Source organism: Marmota marmota, unplaced genomic scaffold (genome assembly GCF_001458135.2).
Source record: "Marmota marmota marmota unplaced genomic scaffold, marMar, whole genome shotgun sequence".
Taxonomy (NCBI): Eukaryota; Metazoa; Chordata; class Mammalia; order Rodentia; family Sciuridae; genus Marmota; species Marmota marmota.
The window spans coordinates 537194-555550 of NW_026000026.1; the positions used below are offsets into that span (position 1 = coordinate 537194).

The 18357-nt window shown below is 54.8% G+C and overlaps 1 protein-coding gene and 1 long non-coding RNA gene across 2 annotated transcripts in view; one reads left to right on the plus strand and one right to left on the minus strand.

Annotated features, from left to right (window-relative positions):
* Positions 1-1153: 1153 nt before the first annotated feature.
* Positions 1154-2277, minus strand: LOC125618930. The gene is made up of 3 exons (XR_007350303.1): positions 2120-2277; positions 1492-1561; positions 1154-1407 (listed from the first exon to the last, which is right to left on the minus strand). It is a non-coding gene; the product is annotated as an uncharacterized LOC125618930 (long non-coding RNA).
* Positions 2278-2853: 576 nt separating this feature from the next.
* Positions 2854-18357, plus strand: part of Zbtb46 (zinc finger and BTB domain containing 46) — a 54010-nt gene continuing 38506 nt past the window's right edge. The window contains exon 1 of the mRNA XM_015478231.2: positions 2854-2970. The gene's annotated coding sequence lies outside the window, so the exon portion shown is untranslated. The remainder of the gene's footprint in view (positions 2971-18357) is intronic.

Below are 18357 nucleotides of genomic sequence, written 5' to 3' on the forward strand. Positions count from 1 at the left end.
GCTGTTGCCATGGGGACGGCTGAGCAACACCACTGGCTGGAGAATAAACAGGCAGGTTCTCTGACCAGTGACTGAGACAAAGAAAGGCACAGAAAACCCTGCTGGAGTGGCTGGGGAAGATGGGGATGGTGAAGGCCCTGGCAATGGCAGAGAGGGTGGGGTGCCCCCCAGGACACTCGGAAGGAAGACAGGAAGGGATATTTGCTGTTTCTTTGTAATTTTCTCTTCCAAAGCTCCTCCCAGTGTGTTCTTCACAAAAGCAGCCCCTGAGAGGAGACAGGCACCTGGCACAGGGCTGCACCCCTCCCTCCTCCTCTGCCCTACTGCAGCCCACAATAGGGGTGGGAGGCAGGCAGCCAGCTGGCGGAGCGTGGCGCAGGGGTCTCTAAGCACAGGTCTGCAGAGATGTATGTGTAGCTTGCCAGCCATGTGACTCTCCCACTGTTGTTGGCTCCTGTGGAGTCAGTCCAGGTGCCCGGGGCCAAGAGGGCACGTTCTGAGGAGCTGGCATCAGCAAGCACACCGGTGGCAAGAGCAGCTTCTACACACTGCCCCACTCCCTGGCTCCTCAGAACGCCTGGCCTGTTGCTGCTCCTTGCAGCTTTGGGGTGTCCCTAGGCAGGACCAAACATGCTCACACAGGTGGCTGGAGTGGCTTTCCTAGATGACCACACCACACAGTAAGGACAAGAGTGATCTGCAGGGCCTTGGCTGCCCATTTGCTTGCCTGTCTTGTCCATCCATTTGTTGAGGGCAGGGACCATGTACAATCCCTGGTGGCACCTCCATCCCTTGCCCTGAAGGCCAGGGTGCCTGGGGCAGAGTGCCTCTGAAGCCCATCACACACACCCATCCCCACCTATTTCCAGACCTGCCTTCAGGGCGGAGCAGCCAGTGTCCATGAGAAGCCCATGGCTGTCAGGCACCAGCAACCAGGGACTGCAGTGAGAGGGGCGATCCAGTCTGGCATCTGTCTGCCTTGAGTCCGGCTCCCAGCAGTGCTGTGGGTGCTGGGCCTGATGAAGGCAGGGTTCCTTGGCCATGCAGCACACTGACCCACCAGAACACACATCTAGGTGGCACACAGTTCAGGTGATGTATCCCCCACCCTGCTGCCCAGTTTTGCTCAGAGGCTGCAGTTGCCATTTTCTGCTTTTGTTTTTAAATATAAAGAAGTTTATTATCTCTCGGAACAACGAAGGTGTGGAAATGGGGTGGCTTTAGGCATAGGTTGATCAGGGCTCTCTTTCTGGGGCTCGATCTTGGTTTTGCCTTTTCAAAGTGTTGACTTTATGTCCACGCTGCTTGACTTGCTGTTGGCTCTTGCACAGGAAAGTGAAAATCTTGGTCCTTAGTCACTGGTGAAGGGTGCGAATCAGGAGTGGGGTCCCTCTGTCCTGGCTTATCCTAGGACCCAATAAGAGCAGAGAGGCAGCCCTGGCCTGGCAGGTGGAATGGGCCTTGCAGTGGTGAGACAGACCTCATTCTCACCTGCAGGCCTCTTGAGCAATGACTGAGCACCAGAATGCTCTGGCAAGGCAGCATCCACTGCTCTACAGTCCTGAATGGAACATGGACATGGCACACAAACACTGTCATCCACCCCACCATTTTGGGAAAAACGGGGTGTCTCTGAGCAAGGAGATGACGTAAGAGGCCTCTCCCTGCTTCACTTCCTCCTATGGGCTCCAACGGAGCTCCAGGTTAGTGGGTAGTGGGGGCTGAGTGGCTATCTGCAGACAGTGTCCTCTGCCTCCTCAAAGGGAAGAGGCAGGTGACCAGTCAGAACCTCTTGGAGGCCTAGAGGCAGCCACTTCTCAGGTTGATTGTGCCCAGCCCCCAATTCCTAAGGGCCAGAGACACTTGGGTTCATCCCAAGTGGGTCCTCCAGCAAAGAGGCTGGGGATGGTGTTTCCTGGACCCGCAGTGCCAGCTCAGGCGGCTGGCGAGAGAGGCTGGGGCGGGGGCGTCTGTACAGCCTTCTCCAGGCGCCGCGGAGCAGTGAGGGAGTGTCCCAGCCTTCCATTGCTGGCTGCCAGACCTCGGCTCGCCCTTGCTCTCTCAAGGAGAATTTCCCCCAGCCTGCCCTCCCACTGCCGCCGGGTGAATGCCTCCTTACACATTCAGAGAAAGCCTCCATCATGGCCCGTCGCCTCCCACCTCCCGAGGAATTCCGCGGCTCTGGCCCCGCAGGGAGGCAGGGCGCGGACCGCCGGGAGCTTTGCGATTGGTTGACCTAGCGGAGCTCGACTCCGCTGCGTGGCTGGCCGGCCACAGGCTCACCTCCCTTCCCGCCGTGCTGGGGGGAGGAAGCGAGGTGGCCTTTACCCCCGCGCAGACCAGCCAGTAATGCGGGGCCGAGCTCCCCATTCTGTCCGCCCGAGGGCAGCGGAGGCGAGAGGGGGAGGCGCTGGTCTCACCACGCCACTGGGAGCGGGGGTGGGAAGAGACACATCTGTGGCTGCACAAATCGCGATCGGATTGCCGGCTGGAGAATCCGAGCAAAACCCGGGCCGTTTGCCTTCCGCCCCTTCCCAAGCCCCGCGCCCTACGGGTCGACTACACCACGAAAGGACCTAAGCGCCACTGCTCATAATTGGCCAAAACCCAGCCCCAGTGGCGGGCATAGCCACGTGGCCAGCGCCCCAAGGTGCGCCCACTCCCGGGTGCATCGAGGTCCCTCGATGGTGGGGGCGCGCGGTACCCAGGCTCTCCCGGGCATTGCGCCACCGGCGGCCTTGGAGCGTCTGGGCGTCCAGCGCTCCGAGGCCCGTCTATCCGCCGGTGCTGGCGAGAAAGNAGGGGAATTTTCCAGCTGGTAATTTCTGCTGCGTCAACGCCCGGCCCCGGGAGGCAACCGGGGGCGTCCCGCGCCCCCGCCCGCGCCGCTCCTCTCGTCCTCCACCCGCGCCGCGGAGCCGCACCCGGACCCGCCCGCGCCGAGTTTGCCAAGAGTCGGAACTGCGGGAGGTGGGCGCAGGCAGGTCTCCGCGCCCTGCGGGGCCTTGGGGGTCATTGTCTTCCCAGAAGCCGGACGCCGGCCCAGTCTCCATTTTAATCACGGGCCGAACCCGGACGCAGGGCCCTGGCGCCGGGCGGCAAGGGGCGCGCAGAGAAGACGCGGCGCGCGGAGCGCACGGGGAGCGCGGAGGGAGCGGGGTCCGCTGCGAGCCGCGTCTTTGTTTCCCTGTAAATAGACATGTCAGTTTCACCGGGTAGCGCAAGACAGTGTCTGACAACTCAATCCTGAGGGCAAATGGGGAATTTTCTGCGCCAGAGGGAGGGCTCTGGCCAATTGGGGTTCCCCCGTTCCTCCAAGAATTTCACTGTTTGAAGGATTAAAAAGAACTGTATACAATAGGGCTGGACTGTGGAGCCTGAGGGCAAGCCAAATGGGGCGCAGAACAGGTAATTTCTTACCTCGAAGAAATATAAACAAAAGAAAGTTTGACTGAGATTCTTAGGGAATTTCAGTGGCATTGGCGCTACAATCTCAGCGGAGCTCTTGGCGAGGGTTATACTGGCAAGATTGTTATCTGCATTGTTTAAAGAAATGCTAATTAGGAAACGTTTCACTAGCAGCCGGTGCGGACACCTGTGCCTGGAGTGCTCCTGTGCATCAGAGTGGTACAGTTGCAGAGTGTTTCCCCGAAGGCTCTGTCGTCGAGGCTAACTTTCCGTGTTTGGTAACACTGGTGGATCCACTCTGTTGCTGGCCTTCGCTTTACCAGTGTAAGGCAGTATTTCCACTCAGCAAGAGTGGAAAATAGTTTGTTCATCAAAAGGAGACATATAGACGCAAACGGTAGTATTTTATCATAGGATTCTTACATTTGTCATAACTTTGTGATAGTATTAGATATTTTGAAAACTTTGAGGTCCCAATCTTGTTATTACCGAGAAGATTAGGTGAATAATGGGAATATTTAGGCAAAAGCTTTTTAGATATAAGCAGGAATTTAACACTGTGTCCCCTAAAAAGCTTGTGATTGTTTCCATATCCTTTACTGAAGGGAAGAGGGGTTATTGTGGATTTCTCTTTAGAGTAGTGGAATACCTCACTGGAATGTCTAGAAATCCAAAATTCAATCTTGCCTGAGGCCTGCCTGGGGACAGCATTTAATTAAGCCTCTCACTGACAGTATCCTGCATGTAAGAGTTTTGTTTTGCGTAGATAACTTTTGTTCAGGTTTAGCTGCTCTTACTGGAACATAGGTTGTCCTGGTACTCAGGCCTCAGTCCCCTCCCCTTTCTGACTGGGACTGGTTGGCTGTTACATGGGGGCACTTGTCCCCTTGACATTGTATCCCCACTGAATCATACCGGGGTCAGGTTGTCCCATGGCCTGTGGCTTCCCAGGTCCCTTGGTCACAAGTAGCACAGACATCAAAGGCAAGCCAGGTACAGTGGTAGCACTGCTCCACAGGTGCAGAGAAACACCACAAAGCGTGGCGTTTCTGGTTATTGTCTGGAGATGTTTTATTTACAAACACTGTTAAACCGAATTAAATGTCAATAGTGAACTTCCCAGCACTGTCCTTATGTGGGGTTCTTCAAATTAGGGAAATTGGGCCACTCTGTCCCTGTGGTCTGTGTTTCTGGGGCGGCTGCTCAGCTGTGGTGCTCTGTGCTTCATCAGAGGTCTTAGACCAGCCTCCAGGAACTTAGGGACCCACTTAGTGCATGGTGCTTAGAATGCACCACAAGCCAGGGAATTTGAGCTGATTCTCTCACGTTGCCATCACTTTCTGTGCTCAGGCTCCCTCTTGGCTGCTGGTATGAGAGGAAAGTTCTAGAAACCATTGCTCCCTTACATGCCCACACCAGTGTTCCAGCACTTACTTTGGGAAATTCTGTTTGGGGGACTGTATCTTCTTGCCCAACTATTGTTCTCATAAAAAATGTGGGCTTTATCCTCTGCTCTGATGTGTGTGCTTTACCTTAAGTTCTCTGGAGTGATGCAGATTCTTAGTTCCCCTGAGACTCTGTGCCTTTCTGTGGGGGAAGAAAGAAGATCCCTGTGGTTGCTGGAGTTTCTGAATCGCTGCACCCCATGAAGAAGTGGACGATGCAATAGCATCATGATCAAGGCCACAGACTTACGTCTTTGACGTCTTTGAAATACATCCTCTTGTTCCAGTTTTGGTTTCCTGCCTCTGGCTGCAGCTCTGGCTTTGGCATGGCTGGAGCTTGTCCTAGCATGTGCGGAGCCTTGGGACTGACACCGGGAACCTGTGGGTCTCCTCACTTTTAGCGGTTCTCAGACACTTTGCCTTCTTTTGCACTCTCAGGTGGTACTGTGGTTTGTTAGTGGTGGGAGAATGTATCTGACCATGTTGCTTGTAGGTGGAAAGTGGAAAGCCCTTTCTAACAGATGAGTTCTTCTATGCAGGGTTAAAACTAGCAGGCTCCTCAGATTTGATCTGAGTCTGACTTTTGTAGGATTTTCTGTTGGATGTTGAAATCAGCAGTACCATTTAACTCAGATTTTAAAATTACTATGTTGTGTTTTTTGGGTGTTTAATTTTTTCCCTCTGGTGCTTGGGATGGAACCCAGGGCCTTGGGCATGTTAGGCAACATGACTTGGATTAAACTGGGCATTTGGGGGATGGCTGAGAACCTCAGTGTATTTTTCAGCAGCACTGACAGCGCTTTTTGTATTTCCATAGATGTACCCTTTGAGCTGTGTTAGAGATACCCAGGGTTTTTCTGACCACTCCTTGGGGTTATTGAGGTCCTGCTGTGCACCAGCCTTCAGGTCGGGTTGGGGACAGAGTGCCAGTGGTCTGTGGGCATGCGGCAGGGGGCATGTAGGGGCCACGGATGTGATGTTCAAAGAGGTGGGAGAGAGCCACCTTGAGGACTGGAAAAGGATAGAGTGTACACAGACTGTAGGGTGTGGAGGGGCATGTGTCTGTCCAAGGCACCTGAGCCAGGGCTCCAGAGAACTGCATCTGACCTGTTTTATGAGTGTGGTCTGCCCATGAGGGCAGGCTGGAGGGGGCAGCTGTGGGGGTGGCATGAGAAGGGATGTGGTCTCCACTGCACCATTCAGAGCTCTTGCTGCAGCCCACAGTCCCTTCCCATGAGTCATACTGGGAGACCCCTCATCCTTTTTGGAGAGCTTGCAGAATCAGTTCCTTCCCTGCCTAGAGCTGTGTGCTCAGGTGCCCCAGAAGGGCCCAGTTTTTCTTGCTTTCCCTGGCTCTCTGATTTGCTGACACCTCTGTCTTTCCAGCTGCCTGCAGGTCGCAAATGATCCATGAGTGTGTGTGTGAAAGATGGGTTTTTTAAAATGTCTTAATTTGCACAAAAGTTGGACAGCGTCACTGCTTTTATGGGACACAGATCGACTTCTGTTTGAGACAGTTTTGTTTCATTCATGGCTTTATCTCTCTCCTTCCAACCACTGCAAGAAACGAGGCCTCTCTCTCTTAGTGGGAACCCTCTCCTTCACCAGCAGCATTCAGGTGTGCAGGGGTCTCTGTAGAGGTTTGCAACAAGGCACCGCTGCATCTTGGGCTGGGATGGCAGGCGCAGGTCTATGTGCTGAGACAGACCATGCCTCTCGTAGGTCTATCAGATGCATACCTAAAATGAGCTTTGAAGAGAAAGTCTTAGTCTTCATAATCTTGTCCTAGTGCAGCCCTTTTTGAATTTTTTTTTTTTTTTTTTTGACCGAGCCTTGCTAGGTTGCCCAGCTCGCCTCAGACTTGCAATCCTTCTGCCTTAGCCTCCCGAGCAGGTGGGTGACAAGCATGGCCACTGCTCCAGCCCTGTTTGGATTTTTTTTTTTTTTTTTTTCGGTACCAGGGATTGAACCCAGGGTTGCTTAACCACTGAGCTACATCCCAACCCTTTTTTATATTTTATTTAGAGGCAGAGTCTTCGCTGAGTTGCTACTTGCCTCACTAAGTTTCTGAGGCTGGCTTTGAACTTGTGATCCTCCTGCCTCAATCTCCTGAGTGGGTTTACAGGCATGTGCCACCATTCACTTGAATCTTTTTTTGTGTGTGTGTGTGGTGCTAGGGATTGAACCCACGGCCTTGTGCATGCATGGCAAGCACTCTACCAACTGAGCTATATCCCCAGCCCTCCTTTGAATCTAAAGATAGGTTTGTGATGTGCTGTTCTCATCGACCCATTGAGCACTGAAGCCTGAACAGCAGCATGCTTTGATTTAGGAAGTTCAAAATCAGCTTAGGAATTTTGGTAGGAAGCAGAAATTACTCAGCTTCATTTAGAGGTGGAGAATGAACTGACTGAAGAGGTGACCCCTGCAGGTGAGAATGGTACTCGGGTTCATCGTCATCCTCTAGCCACGGAATGCTGCCTTCTGTGCTCCAGGGGAGCCTGCCTAGTTGAGTATAGACCAGCATGCTCAACTTCTGAGGTGTTCCTCATGCCTAGACTCCACCTGTGTGGTTGTCACCCATCCAAGGAAGCTGCTGCTCGCCTGAGACCCTGCCGGCTGGTTTGTAAGGGGCATGTGTACCACCCAAGCCTCCTTCCACTCAAACCCCCACCTTTCTAGGTGTAATCTGGTCATTCCCAGCTCCGGGGAGAGGTCCACTCCCTGGCTGACATGCCTATTGACAAAGAAAATGAAGCAGTCATGCAGACTGTGGACATGCATTTTTGAGAGGACAGAGTTCAGGAGAGGAATCAGGATTGGAAGATGCAGAAGGGAGAATTGCTTCGGGAGTGTCTGGCCAGGGCACAGCATGGCACCTGTCCTCCCTCACATTGGCGCCTGGATGGCTGTAGCCATGCTCCCTGTGCTTGCTGTGGGTGTCACTTTGTGTCCTCTGAGCAGCAGCCACTGGCAGGCTGGGGATCTTCCTGAGGACACCTCACAGATCCGGGTGCTGCTAGTCCTGCTGTGGAACTGAGCCCAGTCTCGGCCGATCAGGGAACCTGAAGAGCTTGAGCCCTGGAAGGCCTCTGTCTTCTCCTCTTGGACCCCTCAGACTCCATGCCTGGCTTTGTGTGTGCACACGCGTGTCAGCTTGGGGGCCTTTCTGTCTTTTGGTGATGGAAACTGAGTCCAGTGTGCCATACCTCTGAGCTACATCCCAGGCTTTATTTTTTTCTTTTTTTGAGGCAGGGCCTCACCAAGTTGCCCAGGCTGGCCTAAAACTTGAATCCCCATGCCTGAGCCTCCAAGTCGCTGGGATGACAGGTGTGGTCAACATGCCTGGCTTCTGGGAAGAATTTCTAAAGCTTCCAGCAAGTTCCCATTGGGGTCTGTTTACACTTGAGAAGGCTGTGTCCCTGGTGAGCACCCTAGGTCACTTCAGGGCTCCCAACTCTGTGTGGCCCTTGCACTCCACCAGGACCCTCTAGGGGCCCTTGGGTTTAATATTTCAACCTCCCTGCCTGATTCAGACATGGCGCCAGTGCTCTCCTGGTGTTCATAGCAGTAAGAATTCACAGCGGAGTGGAGTGGCAAGTGGATTTTTCCTATGGAAACCTTATGTAAGAGAAAGTCAAAACGCTGTTGTTTCTCCCCTTGGCCAGTAAATAGGTGGCTCTTCCTGACCAGGAAGACTCAGGCAGGCCACCACCTGCTCTGTGTGGTTCACAAAGTGCTGTGTGGCCGTTTATGATTTTCCAGCTCTGAAGGGAAACTAAGGAAGCCAGGATATTGAAAACCTCAGGGGCAGCTGGGTAGCATGGTGCACACCTGCCATCCCCACTACTCAGGAGGAGAAGCCAGATTGAGCAATTTAGCAAGACCCTGTCTAAAAATAAAATAAAAAGGGCTGGGGATTCAGTTCAGTGGTGGGGATTCAGTTCAGTAGTGAGGCACCCCTGGTTAATCCCCAGTGCCCAAAGCCAAAACCAAAACAAAGCAAAACACCAAACAGAAATTCCTCCACAGTTACTAAACATGCAGATGCCCTTGTCTGAAGCAAATGAAACATTTTAGGTGAAAGTCACTCTTCGCACTTTAAATGTTTCTGTTTAACATCATGTTGTTAAAAATGTGTGTGTGGGGGCGGGGGATGCGGCTCAGTGGTAGAGTGCTCACGTTGCGCGTGTGCGGCCCTGGGTTCGATTCTCAGCACCACATAAAAATAAATAAATAAAGTAAAGGTAAAAAAAAATTTAAAAGTGTGTCTGTATGTCATCCATTGTCACTCTTGCCTTTGGTGGTACTTGGGTGGATAGGTGACAGGAGAGCTCATTCCCCATTGCTGGCTGTCATGTAGGAAATGTTTGTGTTATTCTATTGCTTTGCTTGAAGACTGGCTCTTTATGCTCAGGTGTCTTGAATTTTTCGGAAACCATCAGAGGTGCTCTGTCTGCAGGGCAGAAAAACCTGAACTCCTTGACTGTCCCACTAAGCAGCTGAACAGAGGGGTTTTCCATGTCGGGTTCATGTAGACTTTTCCGGTTCTTTCTCTTGTGTGCTGGTGGATGAGACAAGGAGGCACTTCCAACATCCGCTGTGGTCAAGGCCCTTTTCACAGATGCCCAGGCTTTGGAGGAAGTAACCCTTTGGGAGGTGGTCCTGCCAGATCCTTTGCTTCTTGTCTTGGTCTGGCATCTTGATCTCTATTGCTATTTTTTAAAATCTGTTTATTTATTTATTTATTTATTTTTTAAATATTTATTTATTTATTTATTTTCAGAGGACACAACATCTTTGTTTGCATGCGGTGCTGAGGATCGAACCCGGGCCGCACGCATGCCAGGCGAGCGCGCTACCGCTTGAGCCACATCCCCAGCCCCTAAAATCTGTTTAGCATTGTGGAAATTGCCAGAGATCCTGGGAAAGGGAGAGTAGTGGGAGGTTCCAAAATCTCTGCTATGTGTGGCTTTGCGAGGCTGTGTCCAGTGACAGTTTTTTTGGGTGGAGCAGAGTCACAATGCTCACCATCACCTGTGCATGGCCTGCAGGTGCCCTAGAAGTGGGGCCAGGGCTGAGAAACATGCCTTCACTTGGGTGAGGGCTGTGGCCCAGCACAGTGCCTGCCCCCCGTGTCCGTGGGCTCCGTGCAGCTGATGGCGAGCTCCTTCTTTATTCAAGCAGGTTTCTCTGCTTCCCAAGGAAGGCACTGTGAGCACTGAGCTTGATGCCTCCTTGGGCCTGTGAGGCAGCGTAGGAAACTGCAAGCTGGCCGGAGGCCATCTGTTGCTTGTGCAGTGCAGGCTGTGTCTCGGGTCTGGGGCAGCCTCAGTCCACCTTCCCCTGCAGAGCTACCCCCAGAGCAGCCGGCCAGTGTTGCATGCATTGGTTCTCAAGCAGGTGACGCACTGCACATCTGTCCGATGCAGCCCATCTGGAAGGGCTCTGACTCTGGGCATCCTGCACTTGGAGTGACTTTGCCACATGTTTCCTGTGTGACTTTGCATAGCACACACCTCCCTTCAGGTGAAGGTGGCCTGTGGAGAGCCTCATAAGACTCACCTTTAAAGCAGGACACAGTAGCACAGGCCTGTAATTATAGCCACTGGGAGGCTGAGGCAGGAGGCTCTCAAGTTCTAGGCAAGACTCAACAACTCAGTGAGGTCCTGTCTCAAAACAAAAGTAAAAAATGGCTGTAGGGGACTGGGCTATAGCTCAGCTGTAGAGTGTTCGCCTAGCACGCGGGAGGCCCTGGTTTCTATCCTCAGCCCCACGTAAAGTAAATAAATAAAAATAAAGGTATTGTGCTCATCTACAACAAAAATGTATTTTTTTAAAAAAATTAAAAGGGCTAGGGATGTGGCTCTGTGGTAGAACCCCTGGATTCAGGCCCCAGTACCCTTAAGAACTTCTGAATCAGAATGTGGTGGTGGACTGTGGCCCAGGGTGAAAACCACTAGCGTCCCATGTCAGGTGGCCTTTCCTGCTGTGCTGTGGGGCAACTGGGGTGCTGCAGGCTGCTGTTCATGTGCTTCCTGTGGCTGCCAGAACCGAGGGTCCTGGGATGGTGGCTGAAGATGGCAGAGATTTACCTGGTGTCGGTGAGCTTCCTCCCTCCCGAGGCTCTGGGGAGGACCCTCCCTGCCCCTTCCAGCTTCAGGCCTTGGTGTGCCTGGCTGGTGGTCACATCTCCCAGTCTGCCCTGTCCTCTCCTGTGGGTATCCATGCTCCCCTTTCCTAGGGGTGGCAGTCATGGTGGGTTAAGTAGGGCTCATCTGCAGAGACCTGGATTCCAAGTGCGGTCACATGGGACGGTGTGGGGTTCAGGCTTCCACAGACCCGCCTCACTGGCACATTTCCATAGACGTCACTCAGGCTCTGCCTGGGAAGGCTTCTCTGGGTGTCATGAGCTGTTCCTTCTCAGGGCACCATGGCCCTGACAGAGCTGTTCTTTACAGCAGAGGTGCAGGTGAGCACCATATGAAGTGGTGTGTCCCTTGGCGGGCAGGGTTCCTGGCGACCTGCAGCCAGCAAATCGGGAGCCTCCTGGTGGGGGCGGAGACGGCCGTCTCAGCCTGCAGGGGGCTGTAGAGGCTGGAGGCAGGGAGGGCCGGGCCTCCCACATTCAGTGGGGGTGAGGAGAGAAGAGCCAGGTGTCTGGTCTGGCTTGGAGTATCTGTCAACGCCCCTTCTGTCTAAAGCAGGACTGTGTCCCCTCCTCCCAGCACCCCACTTGCATGGCTCATTGCCCTTGTGCCCTTCCTTCTCTCTGTGGGTTGGACCCAGAACCTTGTCTGCTTCTCTCCCTGGCCCTGGATAGCAGGTGAGACCAGTGCCCTTCATTTTTTTGGTACCCAGGGTGCTTAACTCCATGTCCTATCTCGAGCATGTTTTCATTTTTTATTTTGGGACAGGGTCTCCTTAGGTTGCTTAGGGCTTCACTAAGTTGCTGAAGCTGGCTTTGAACTTGGGATCCTCCTGCTTCAGCCTCCCGAGTTACTGGGATCACAGTTGTCCACCTCTATGCCTGGCCAATCTCAGAGCTCAGTAGTGCCTGACAGGTGGCCATGACCAGCCCCGAGCCCCGCCCTGGTAACTGGAGATGCCTGTCAACCCAGGCAGGTGGGGTCTCAGGCCTGCAGGACATGCATGGGCTCCCACCTACCCACCTCCTGTCTGTAGCACCCCGAGGTTTCCCACTCTATGTGTCTTGTCTGTGGCTTTGGAACAGAGAGGGGGGCTCCCAGAAATGCTTCACTAGGCATGAATTGTCGGTGGTAGCCTGCCGGAGCTGCCCACAGCCCCACTGAGGAATTTCCTTCTGCTTTCAGAAGTATGAGCACTGGGCTTTGGCTGCTTCTCTGTGAGGGGTGAAGAAGAAAGCAGGTCTTTCCCTTGTCCTCTGGGGAGACCCCCACGGCAGTTCCCACTTCTAGGTAAAACCCACCGGTCCATGGCAGTTATCTCTTCTAGGTGAGACCCCCCCTTGGCAGTTCCCAGGTCTAGGTGAGACGCCCCCTTGGCAGTTCCCAGTTCTAGGTCAGACCCCCCCAAGGCCGTTCCCAGTTCTAAGTGAGGACCCCCCATGGCAGTTCCCACTTCTAGGTGAGGACCCCCCTTGGCAGTTCCCAGTTCTAGGTGAGACCCCCCCTTGGCAGTTCCCAGTTCTAGGTCAGACCCCCCCATGGCAGTTCCCAGTTCTAGGTCAGACCCCCCATGTCAGTTCCCAGTTCTAGGTGAGAACCCCCCATGGCAGTTCCCAGTTCTAGGTGAGACCCCCCCATGGCAGTTCCCAGTTCTAGGTCAGACCCCCCCATGGCAGTTCCCAGTTCTAGGTCAGACCCCCCCATGGCAGTTCCCAGTTCTAGGTCAGACCCCCCCATGGCAGTTCCCAGTTCTAGGTCAGACCCCCCCATGGCAGTTCCCAGTTCTAGGTCAGACCCCCCCATGGCAGTTCCCAGTTCTAGGTCAGACCCCCCCATGGCAGTTCCCAGTTCTAGGTCAGACCCCCCCATGGCAGTTCCCAGTTCTAGGTCAGACCCCCCCATGGCAGTTCCCAGTTCTAGGTCAGACCCCCCCATGGCAGTTCCCAGTTCTAGGTCAGACCCCCCCATGGCAGTTCCCAGTTCTAGGTCAGACCCCCCCATGGCAGTTCCCAGTTCTAGGTCAGACCCCCCCATGGCAGTTCCCAGTTCTAGGTCAGACCCCCCCATGGCAGTTCCCAGTTCTAGGTCAGACCCCCCCATGGCAGTTCCCAGTTCTAGGTCAGACCCCCCATGTCAGTTCCCAGTTCTAGGTGAGAACCCCCCATGGCAGTTCCCAGTTCTAGGTGAGACCCCCCCATGGCAGTTCCCAGTTCTAGGTCAGACCCCCCCATGGCAGTTCCCAGTTCTAGGTCAGACCCCCCCATGGCAGTTCCCAGTTCTAGGTCAGACCCCCCCATGGCAGTTCCCAGTTCTAGGTCAGACCCCCCCATGGCAGTTCCCAGTTCTAGGTCAGACCCCCCCATGGCAGTTCCCAGTTCTAGGTCAGACCCCCCCATGGCAGTTCCCAGTTCTAGGTCAGACCCCCCCATGGCAGTTCCCAGTTCTAGGTCAGACCCCCCCATGGCAGTTCCCAGTTCTAGGTCAGACCCCCCCATGGCAGTTCCCAGTTCTAGGTCAGACCCCCCCATGGCAGTTCCCAGTTCTAGGTCAGACCCCCCCATGGCAGTTCCCAGTTCTAGGTCAGACCCCCCCATGGCAGTTCCCAGTTCTAGGTCAGACCCCCCCATGGCAGTTCCCAGTTCTAGGTCAGACCCCCCCATGGCAGTTCCCAGTTCTAGGTCAGACCCCCCCATGGCAGTTCCCAGTTCTAGGTCAGACCCCCCCATGGCAGTTCCCAGTTCTAGGTCAGACCCCCCCATGGCAGTTCCCAGTTCTAGGTCAGACCCCCCCATGGCAGTTCCCAGTTCTAGGTCAGACCCCCCCATGGCAGTTCCCAGTTCTAGGTCAGACCCCCCCATGGCAGTTCCCAGTTCTAGGTCAGACCCCCCCATGGCAGTTCCCAGTTCTAGGTCAGACCCCCCCATGGCAGTTCCCAGTTCTAGGTGAGACCCCCCCCAAGGCCATTCCCAGGTCTAGGTGAGACCCCCCCATGGCAGTTCCCAGTTCTAGGTCAGACCCCCCATGGCAGTTCCCAGTTCTAGGTGAGGCCCCCACTGTCAGAGCAGTCCCAAGCTCTGGAGAGCCTGAAGTTCCTGTCGGCCCTCCTTTACTGGGGTCCTGACACCTGGGAGGTGGCTTGGTCTTCAGGTTAGAAGGTGTATGAGAGCAAGCACCTGGACTCTATTGGGTTCCCAGCCTCTGCTCCTGACAGGAGTGTGGATGGGTGCAGTTTTCCTCCTAGCTGCTGGATCTGACTTTCTGGTGGGATGTCCCACTGGAAGACCACCACTGGCCTGTGTGGAAAGGGCTTGGAGCAGGTCTCCTAAGTTTTTTGGTGGGCCCTCCTCTTCTCTTGCCTATCAACTTCTGAGCATCCAGGTGACAAGCTCAGGGCTCCTGTGCTTGGGTTTTCTGTTTTCCGCTTGTTGAGGCTTGGGGCTTTCGTAGCCTCACTGTTACACATAGCATGCCTGGGATGAGTTGACCTTTTGGGTGGTTTCCTGGGGGTAAAGCCCAGGATTAGAGCTGGTGGGTCAGAGACGGACTACATTGGGAGCCTTGTTCCTGCTGCAGGCTGTGTAGCAGGACCGGGCATGGGTCTGGGTACACCACCAGCTTTGGGTACTTAGGATTTGATGTTGCTCTTTGCTACCTTCATAAATTCAGATGTTGTGGTACTCTCAGAGTCTAGGACATTGCACTTGGTCTCTTTAGGCCCTGCCCAGAGCCCTTTAAAGTCATAACATTAAGTTAAACCAAAGCTGGACACAGGGGCATACATGTGTCATCCCAGCTCCTCAGCAAGGCTGAGGAAGGAGGATTGCAAGTTCCAGACCAGCCTGGGCAATTTAGCAAAGTTCAACATAAAATAAAAGGGCTAGGATGTAGCTTAGTGGTAGAGTGCTCCAGGGGTCAGTCCCCAGCGCTCATCACTGCACACAAGGTTGAGCGCAGCTGCCAGTGCCAGGATTCATGTTGACCTTAAAAGAATAGAGAGGACATGGGGCTGGGCTTGTGTCTCAGTGGCACAGCGCTCACCTAGCACATTCGAGACGCTGGATTTGATCCTCAGTACCACATAAAAATAAATAAATAAAATAAAGGTATTGTGTCCAACTACAACTAAAAATATATATATATAAAAAAAAGAATAGAGAGGACAAGGGGCTTGCTCGGCACCCCTTGACTGAGGCTACGCAATGTGCCCCTCAGCCCCAGGTGCCCCAAGATGCCCTCAGTTGCTCTCTGTGTCCCCAGGTGTCCCTGGTGGCACCCCCATACCCCATCTGGACCTTGAGGCCAAGCAGTGGGTGAAGTTGCTGAGGGAGTGGCCTCTGCTAGAGGCCTGCTGGGGGGCTGTGCTGCTCCTTCTTTTTTTAAATATATGTTTTTTAGTTTTAGGTGAACACAATATTTTTTTATTTTTATGTGGTGCTGAGGCCCGAACCCAGTGCCTCTTGCATCCGGTGAGCACTCCACCACTGAGCCCCAGCCCTGCACTGCTCCTTTGACTGTGACTCTGGGTCTACACCACAGACACATGTGCTGAGCCTACAACCTGGCTCTGAAGGGAGGCAGCTAAGCAGTGGCCGTTCCCCAGGGCTGGAGCTTGCACAGGTGGGCGAGGGCTGTTCCGCTGAGCTGCACCCTGCCCCGGGCTCAGGTGCACTACCCAGGTCACCCTGGTGCCCCCACTGCTCACCACCCTGAGGAGTGCCATTGGTGGGTCCTCTGCCTTCCTCCTGAGCTGTGGAGTTGTCTTTTTTCCTAACATTCTTCCTTTCTTGTGTGTGTGTATGATGCTGGAGATGGAGTTCAGGGGTGATCTACCACTGAGCTGTACCCCCGTCCTTTGTATTGTGTATTTTGAGACAGGGCCTCACTGTGTTGCCGAGGCTGGCCTGGGACTTGGGTCCTCCTGCCTCAGCCTTTGCAGTAGCTGGAATCACAGGTGTGGCCCTGCAGAAAAGGGTAGTGTTTACAAAGTCACTGCTGCTTATGCCTGGCCTCCTAGGGTGCGTTGCCACAGGACCAGACAGGTTCTTCCAGCGGGAGTTTCTTCTTGACGGGTTCTGGCAGCCAGCTCTCAGGCCGAAGTGTCGAGGGGCAGCCCTCCTGAGGGCTGCAGGCCAGGCCCCTCAACTGTGGCTGTCTTCATGCAGCCTTTCTGTGCATCTGTGCCCACATTCCCCCTTTGCATATGGACCCCTGCCTGCCTCACCCCACTCAGTTGGGAGAGGCCTGGATTCCTTTCTGGAGCCACAGTGCAGGCCCTGCACCCTCCACCCTGCTCCAGCCCAGCATGAGGGAGGGTCCTGCTCCTCCTGGTGGGGCCCAGGGCACGCTGTAAGCTTCCCTGTGCCACACGGTCTTCCATCGCCTCATGCTGTTCACCTCCAGCTCTTGACCTAGGACCAAGGACCTTGCCATCTTGTTTTATTTCTATCAGCACTTTAAAAAGGATGTTTTGAGATATTCTTGGGTTAAAAATGCACAGTTTTGGTATTGCAGGTTTAATGTGACGAAGGCATGGTAGTTTTTTTACCTGATTGTGTACATGGAACCTGTGTGGTATTGAGGTGTGGTCCCTGGGCTGAGAGGCCCCAGCTTCAGTAGCAGGGCAGGGCAGCTCAGGCAGCACTGGACAGCAGGTGTGCTGCTAGTTTAAGGACAGAGTGGTTGGGGCACCCAGGAGGGCTTCCTGGAGGAGGCAGGGCCAATGTCTGGAGGGGTCTCCGTGCTGCCTCTGATAGGGCTGAGCTGCCCTTCAAACTCTGACCCGAGGGTGAAAGTCAGCTTTAGGAGCCAGGTTCAAGGCCAGGAGCACCTCGGAGCCCAGGCAGTAAGAGCTTCCCTTTTCCTGGGCCAACTTCCCAGCAGCTGAAGCAACAAAGCTGAGCATTCTGGAGCCCTGCCCGCAGTGGACACACCAGGCACAGGGCCTGAGCCTGGTCACTGGCTAACCCTGAGGAGGATTTTCTGGGCCAGTGCCCTGGGCTGATCCTTTTCTGTCTTCTTCACCTGAGGGCCTGGACCTGGGCCACTTGCCCACAAGGCAGAGCCCGAGTCAGGATGTGAGGGTCCTGGGCAGTGGCTGCCCGTGTGGGCAGGTTCCCCTCATAGTAATGGCCTCCTTTAGGGTCCCTAGCTGTTGAGGCCAGTAGCACACTTGCTGGCCAGTGCACCGCTTATGGCATGGGCTGCGGCTTGAGCCTCACTCCTGTCCTGTGGCTCCTCATCCTTGGATGTCCCAGTCATTGAATGCTGGCCAGCTGGTGCTCTCTGCTTCCTGTTGCTCTCCTGCCACCGCTTCCTGAGCAGCCCAGGCTCAGGGCTGGAGGCAGCCCTCGCGCTCATGCTGGGAGCTGCCAGTTTTGCTAGCTGTCCTCCTGGCTGAGCTGTGTGGATTGGGCTTCTCTGCACTGAAAGGCCAGGCTGGCCCTTAGCACTCGGACTTGGTGGACTGCCTGGGTGCCCGTCTTTCTCCATCATGGAGTCAGTCCAAACATGCTCAGGAATGCCCAGGGTCACTTCTGCCTCACATTCTTGGTTGGTGGGGAGTCTGAGGCTGCAGTCAGGCCTGGAGGCCACCCATGTCAGAGCCGAGGCTCCGTGGGGTGCTGTGAGACCACCTGTGCCCTGCAGCACAGGTGTGGCCCCTGCCTCTCCCTGTCCTCCACAGCACCTTCATGCTGCCTGGGCCCCTGCCGCTCACTGGCCTCAACTGGAGTCTGCCTGTAGGTGGTGGTGTCAGAGTTGGCCCCAGCCCCACTGCGGCAGGCCTGGGTGCCCCCTCTGGCTGTGGGCCCTGGTGGAGTGAAGGTTAGGCTGAGCCCCGGGACTGGGCTGGCTCCCCGTCTCACCCCTGGGCTGGTGTCTGTTAATGATATTGGAGTACGTCATTTAAAACAATCTGAACCCAGGGCCTTGTACCCCCAGGCCAGCACCCTGCCACTCAGCCACATCCCTACCCCTAAGGATGCTGCATGCAGTCATGAGCGGAGGCCATGTGGTGCCTGTGAATCGCACCTTATGCCGTAATGTGGCAATGCACACGCATCTCCGTCTTGAGCTTTCCAGAACAGCACAAGCTGTGAGCACCCAGGAAGTGCCTTGAGAACTGAGTCCTGCCCAGCTGCCGGGTGTGCCGGGGAGCTGCTGGGTGAACGGGGCATAGCCTCCCTGCTTTTCCTCCTGTGGACAGCCTGCTGGGGTCTGCTGAGCCCTGTAGACCAGGAGGACACGTCCCGGGCTGCCGCACAGTCAGCTAACAGGAACCCTGCGTTTTCCCTCCCGCTCCTCCTCCTCCTCCTCTCTCTCTCTCTCCTCTCGCGTCTCCACGTCTCAGCTCACGC